Here is an 8,077-nt window from a genome sequence, read left to right as displayed (position 1 = left end):
AATACGATGAAAGACCCCACCCGTATACAACTTCACCAAAATCAATAGCTCTACCAGCAATATGATGACGGTCTGTGCACACTACCTGACGGAAATATACCGTTATCAATATTTAGGCCTTTAACAACAAGTGGTTTAGTTTTCGCATCCAGGCAGCTGCGGTCTGCATCGTTTTCAGATAAATTTGGTTGCATAGGACAGGCCACTACAAGGCCGCACTTCGTAAATGCTAGCAGTCAGTCATGTTTTGGCTCCGTTGACGACATAATGCGATTGCATACGTCTTGGTGCCAGGCCCAGCATCCCGGAAGTTGCGAATTTTCACTATTCCACTGCGTGTGAACTAAATCGTGCCTCGTGGGTATTTCTCGCTGTACAGTTACAACTTGCGAAGAGAACGTCAAAGTATCATCAGTAACGTCCCCAACGTCGTATGGAATACTGCAGACAAGGTAGCTCCTTCTAACTATCCAAACGTAAAAGGCGGGTTTTCGAATGAGAGTCAGCACGATCATCGTCAGTTTGTATTAACCCACAGAGACGCTAAACGTAGTGAGTACAGATTTTCCAAGAGAAGGATCAATACGAAGGCCGAAAATAGCAGGCTGATCCTGAGTAATGGTCCTTCTTTGGAAAGGTTTCGGCTATCCGAAATGGCGAACTTTTTGGGAAAACTTTATTGGGGGACAGTAAGGTCTTATAACATTTTACTCCCTCAAATGAGACAATTCGATATGGTTTCATCGTACAAGGCTATAGTTTTGTGGATAGAGAGCTAAGGGGGCCCCTGATAGGAAAGTCTAAGCACTGCTGGTTCAGAGAGGTTTTCGTGGGAGACGAGAGAACACCATACCAGGTCATAACAATATTTTGACATCTACGAAATCTCCAGCGACAGCACATGATCCGGAACTGAGTCATTTTGTACTGGTCACTAGTTTTAGTTGAGTTGTGGAGCTAACTCCTAGTGGGGGGTTTTACTCCTTCCGTGTGTTCATTTCTACTTTCGTGTACTATCACAACAATTGAGATATCTATGAAACCTGCTGTCTGGCACTTTCCGCAATTGAGCTTTGGTCAACCTTCCTAACGCGTTGTACTACTAGTCGGCGTTCACCACCTCACAAATCTGACAAACTCGACTTGCGGCTAATTCTCAGGTGTATTCCAGGTACATCATCGAAATCCCCCTTACAAAACATGTACAGAAATATGTTAGAGAAATGCCGACAGGAGATCATTTTACGAACTAATTTGTGAAAGTCTAATTGCTACGGCTATCCCACCTCAATCCTGCCACGCAATTCGACTGGCGGCATCTATAGGTTCACGTGACTTCTCTTCATGGCGCTAACACAGTTGTCCACTTTCTATTGAATTCTGCACTTTTCGGGTTTGATTTACTGAGTTTCGAAATAAATGGACATAAACATTTTGGAGTCTTTCAGACGGTCGAAATTCACCTGATTTAATCAGATTCTCCCCGGTCCCGATAACATTCCTAAGGAATAATGACTGTGCCTAGAATGTGTGTGCACCAGCATGGGTATGATTGTCGGCACAGGTCAAACAGCAACATGGCTAATTGTTTCACACAGTCAACACCGATGCTTGAAAGACGAATGATGGACACGGTGACCCGAAATTTTGGGAACTAGACAATCATTCTCCCAGCCAGCATGAAGAAGACGCCTCTGAGTTGCCATGGGTTTTAGCAACGTCCAATTTATCACTTGTCGTGTGCTTTCAAGAAGTGGAAACAGTGTCTCAGACACTGTAGACAGGTGATTCGTTTGTCACCAGGTTAGTCTCTACAACAACCTGTCTTTGTACCAAGGACAGGCACAGTTGATGTACTCTAAAAGGAGTGTAACTCGACTGCGGTGCTTCCCCGTTTGGCGCGGACTCAACAGAATGAATCCACCAGGACAGGAGGACCACTGTTCAAACGGGTGATGTGAGCTTGGATTCTACGAAACCCACGACCTATTACAACTGCTGAGTTGTTCACTGAGCTGGGAAGTTTGATGAAACCAATCAGCTGAAACTTTCTTTTATGGTATTTCTCAGCTGAAGGTCCCATGTTTCATTTGGTGAGGTATCGCAGCGTATTTTCTTGACAGAACTAATTACCCATAAATTTCTGAAGACTATTCGACAACTCACAACTGGTTTCTACCTACCTGGAGCTCATTAGGTAGGCGCGGTCTTGGACTTTCTGCTTAAATACAGAATCTTACGCAACTGTTGAAGTGCTCATTCGAATACAAGGTTAACGCTGATGTCGGATGAAGGACTCCTGGGAAAAATCAATAACCAGTAACCCTGCTGGGATTCTTTCGAAACTCCCGTCACCACCAACTTAATCAACCGCTGAGTGTATTTCGCCAATTATCTTTAGGTTGATGATCAGTTAGAACATCAGACTGGTGAAAAGTCAGGTTCTACACCCACATCACAAGCCTCAACGCGGATCAGACGACCTGCGGGTTATCAAATAGTTTTCAGCAACCTAATAAGTAGTATGCTAGGGGTAGTGTGGTTATGTTTTCTCGGATCTTTTCACGATACTAACGGTGGTTGTAACCTACACCTCCGGATAAAACAAAGAATCACTAGTAAATTTTTAACTAGGGTCACAAAGTAGAAAGTACTACAGACTATTCATTCTCGCACGGAGAATTTTCAAACAGTAGGCTATAAAACTCGGAGTGATTCGCGTAACCGACAGGTACTAAGCTTTTTAGTTATGGGACTGATACATTGCCTATTACCTTTTTTTCCTTTAACGTAGCTCGGTGATTCGATGGCTTTTATGAACAGTGCTGCTCCTGTTAAGCTGTTACGCACCGACTTTATTACGTCTCCCTTTGGTGGTAGCTGACCGAAAGCACAGAGCGTAAGTTATGCGCCCGGGAACAAACGGTCGTGTTGTGCCTATGCGAGTGTGTCCGTTTTACGATCAGTGCATGATAAAGAAACGTGACTTTAGTCGGAACAAAGTGTGCACCTGTGTTACCAACATTCTACTTTAATCTCCATTTTACCGTGGGGAGATTGTGGCAAACAAATTTGTGAAAACACTCGCGGAGACCAATCGCAGGTTTACAGTGCCCTTTTCTGGCACACCGAGTGAAACAATTGTTGGAATATTCTTTCTTATCATTTGTATAAATCCAGTTTGTATGGATATATTTAACAAGACGTAAGGAAAGCAGTGCTGTGGTACACGAAGTGCGATCACAGCAACCCAAAGACAGGTGATCAAAGCAACCATCCACTTGGGCTCTTCAGTAGCGCTTTTGAGCGTAAACTTGGTCAAAATGTGTATACTTTCAACTTAGAGTTGCTGTCATCCTTGAAAGAAAGCATATATCGGCTTTTACACCATGGGACCAGGTAATCAACGTAAACATAACTTGACATTAAATTCTGAACCTTAATTATAGACCTGGGGTTACTAAATATCCCCATGACGCTAGCTATATTTCACCACGTATAACACCCTAGCAGTCTTCTGGAATCAGGAAGTGAGCCAATTTTTTGATGCATGACTGGGCAAGTCATGACCTTTCAGGATCGCTAAAGGAATTCTCCTGGTCTGCAAAATCACACCAGAAGACGTCGCAGATTCGGCTACCTTTCAGAACATCCGTCTTGCTTAACTCGTTGCGCGGTGCGCCGTTAGTGCATCACCGTCAGAACATCAAACCCACCAGGGTTGTTCCGTCCTAACTTTTAAGTGATGTATTGGTGCATCATCGTCAGAACATCAACCCCACCACTATCAAGATCAGGTTGTTCCGTCCTAACTTTTAAGTGATGTGATTCACGATACAGGCGTTTGGCACTTGGACAAAGCTTCAGTTCATCTAAGGAATTTTCTTCGTCTTTGTGCATTCCAGATATGGCGGGTAGTGTGACCAACGGTGTAGCATCAGAGGGCATGAGCCTCGAGACATACGTCATCTGATTTAAGGTGACGCACATAAGTATTCTTTTCGTCTTTTCAGAAACAAGTCTTCTTATTTCACGAATCCTCTCCTACTTAGATCACGAACGTTCAACTAGGTGGTTGCAGAAAGTCTCTACAGACATTCATATTTCCTCAACAGTCTTGAAGTGGCTCCGTCTTTTCTAAAAATTTGTAGGCGATTATTTGAGTTTGCTCAGGGTCAGACAGGAACGAGCTGCATTCCACACCTCGGATTTACCAGACGAGTGACCTTATTCTAGTTCCGGGGTAACAATACCAACTCTCCATCTTTAACCTTAGGCACCATTGATGATGTGTAAATGAACGTCATTCAAAACAACACTGATGGTTCGAAAAGTAGGTTGTTGATCTTTCCTCAAGAATGGTTTCGCCATCGGTTATGCTCAGCAAACTACTTTGCTTTTCACCTGGTTGCCATGACAATGAATTCAAACTTCAGTATTAGAAAATTCTCTGTTCTAGGCTTCAAGACTTACCATACTTGCAACGCAAACGTCGTGATTATTGCACTTGCCAAATAATACCTCTTGAAAGTGCCCGAATTCAAATATCGGCTGAACAACCTTCGTCCCATACTGCACAAACACCAACCCATCGCCACGCACCAATACGCTACCTAACAGCGCACTGATGTTGTCACTTCGATTGGTGATGAAACGACGTTTGCAATCAAATTGCCCAGCTCAGTGAACAAGACAACGACCATACATCAATGTGCTTTCTCACTTGTAAGTAGAACTGTGACCAGTCATCTGCGCATCTTGATTGCAAAAGACTCGGTCGAATACGGTGCACACTTTTGTTGCCGTGATAGAGTGGACTGTTGACTGAGAGTTTCATTTTGTCTGGGCTAGTAAAACTTTCGGTAAACTTAGAAAGTTGGCTAGGAAAATCACAGCTTTCTACTGGAGATCATACTGCGCCTACTACCAAGTCGATCAATATCGCATGGCCTACAAACACCGACCAAGCACCTATGTAATATCGATAGGCTGACAGGTTCCATACTTAACGCTTTCGACGGATACTATGTAAAATCTGAGCTGGAAGAGTACCAGACACCGGGGTTCGGCAGTAGTCTAGTTGTGATGGAATGCAGATAATAGCCCTTTACAACCACCTCACATGTCGAACTCTGGAAAAAAGAATAACAAAGTAACTGCTGCGTGAATATGGGACTTCAGGAAACAGTCTGACAGAGGAAAAGTGGTGGTAACTGGATGCTTTAGCCGAACATCTGAAAGCTATCTACCCGGCAAAAGACAAAACAATACGGCGTGACGAGGGGTAATATGAACTGGTATAAGTCAGTAGCCCGAAATTTTGAGTAACAGAGTTGAAAAGTGCGAGACATTGATTTCCCGGGAGCTGTCGATACCAGCGACAGAACCAGTTGGATCTGCAGCGACTGAAGCCACATCCACGCTGGACTGATTGGCCGTCAACAATCATACGACGAATTACTAGCGACGGACAGGTTTTTAAAGCGAATTACTTACACCCGTCATGGCTTTCTGACAGAAATCGGAAGTTTCTCCTCTCGACAGCGCCAGATATTAATTCCCGTTTGGGCAGAAAAGGACTGAAACATTTACAGACGTTATAAGTTACACAGATGTTACCTGGAATCGACTTTCCAGAAGAGCTGGTTATCAATCTACGTGGAACCAATCACAATGAATCTTCCCCCGTTCGATAATACCCACCTGGGACTGTGAACAACATGGCTTTGTACAGGTCGGTGAGTCTCGTGGGCAACTACAAAATGTCGTAGGTTTCATTGTTTGCGCAAACAACCAGTCCATCCAAGGTGCCAATGAGATCGGTCTCTAACAAAATGCGATTTTCCTACCTACATGGTTCACCATAGCAACTGCAGTGGAAGTGTCCTCATGTTGGCACCCTTATTCTGATGTGAACGATCAATGTCTGACGCTAGTAGGTTTCACGTTCCTGAGATAGTCCTTATGAGTAAAGTAAACCATCGAGCCAACTTCAGCATACAACGTCAAATTTAGCCGTTTATTTGTCCCTATGTGGTTTAAAGAGTTTGATGAGCCTGCCTTCGCAGGCTCAGGTGTACACTGGGTAAAAGGCATTCAGAGGGTTGCACTCACGGCCCAGCTCAAGCAGCACATGGCCCCACGCAGGAGTCTCTTGGTGGCGCTTGGTGTAAATTTACATCTAGAAACAAATGTAAATTCACTCAACGTGATCGTCCTTTAGAATCGCATTGTTACTGAGTACACACGAATATTATGACGCAGGGGAGTCAATCTGATTTAAGTTTCTGAACTGAAGAGACACTTGAAAACGAAGTGTTTTCAACTGGAAAATGCATTACTTCGTCATAAACTTCTTGCCCCAAACAGAAAATATTTAAAATTTCTGTCACAGGCGCCTTTCATCAGACGTCAGTGCAAGAGGTGATACAATTTCGAAAAATACACTCATTTGCAAATGAATTTGGTTTTCACGAGAGACTCAATCGAATCTCTCGTTTATGATATTCTACAACTGAATGTGCTGCACACAGGCCGCCTCATGTTTCAGTTGGCACGATATTCGAGATATCGCAGTATATTTTCGTTCCGAAAACAGTCCAATTTGGGTTCAAGTAGAACATGAGGTTGACAGAAACTCGCGTCTACCTAATGAGCCCCAAGAAGGGTGCAGCCGGTCGTGGGCTGTCGAAGAGTTTTCAGTTTCCTTTATGAAAAGGTGATACAACTGTTTGGTGAGTGGGACAATATGTCTGTGCAAATAGAGTTAACTGCTCCGCAGGTGAGCAAAAACTACAGAAACAGTGGGTTGCTTTCGTCGCCATTTTTTAAGCATACTTGATAGAGTACATGAATTTTTAAAGAAAAGTCAGTAAGCAAAAGGGATTATTTTTAAATGAAATAAGAGGCGTAACAGAACCCTCCGTTTAATAACATGTTCCATGTAATGTCCTGCATACAAAGCTCTTCACTGCTGCCAAAACTTTGGAAAGACTGAGTCCATCACGTGTGCTATGGATGGGCAGATCAAGCAACAATTAATATGAACGGATATAACGTAGTCGCGATATTTGGTGGAATCTGTATCGAACCCTCGAATGTGCGCTGTTGATTATCAACCCATAAGACAGAAGTAAGCAAAAATTGATTGATTAACTCAACCGTGTACTCGAGAGGCATGTGTATAAAACTCAGAATGGGTTTTATAACTATCAGCGGAAGGATACAGAAGTTGAGTAAGAGTGTGAATGAATACTTAGGAGATTTTCGGTGAGTATTCTGTATCGATCTTATTCGGTCTTCTCCAGAAAAGGATATTTCCATCTGGTAGTTACATGTCCTCTCCACTGAGAAGTCAAAATATGCCTGTTCGATGACAAAAGGCAGAGAAGGATTAAAGGATATTTTGGTAGTTACATGTCCCCTCCACTGAGAAGTCAAAATATGCCTGTTCGATGACAAAAGGCAGAGAAGGATTACCCTTTTATTTTCCTGAGTCAGTTCGTGTGTGAAGGCGTGTAACTATAACTCAGACGATAAAATAGAGTAGTTGGAAGGAAAGTCAACCCGTAACCCCCCACTGAAGGTCTCTGTAAAACATCACAGGGACAAGACCGTAGAATTCCTTGAAAATGTGGAAAAGTTCGAAGGCGATGAAGGGCTGGTTGATTTGTTCTACTAAAAAACACTGATACTACCACTTACTGGTACATGCACAGCGGGTTCCACAATAGAATCACCTGCGTTCCTTCCCATATAGACTGGAAAGTTTAATCGGATGAACAAGTAACACGATATGCAGTCATACTGCACCCCCAACAACCTGTTTCTGGCACCAAAAGGACCTAACTTGCTGGTACCACTGAATGAAGTGGGGGTCCATAAGTAACAACTGTAGTGTCTGTAATCCGTTGTCACATTTACCATTCTTCCTGAACTTGAACCACACTTTGTAATTGTCGTTCACATTGTATCATGACGTTTGTTTTAATGTTACGAATACACAATTTTCCGGTGCGACCTGCTGACTTCTTGCTGAACGAGCGTATTTACGCTCCGTTGAACTGTTTGTTGACTG

The sequence above is a fragment of the Opisthorchis viverrini genome (assembly GCF_000715545.1).
Source record: "Opisthorchis viverrini unplaced genomic scaffold opera_v5_6, whole genome shotgun sequence".
Taxonomy (NCBI): Eukaryota; Metazoa; Platyhelminthes; class Trematoda; order Opisthorchiida; family Opisthorchiidae; genus Opisthorchis; species Opisthorchis viverrini.
Note: the sequence above shows the minus strand (reverse complement) of the source record.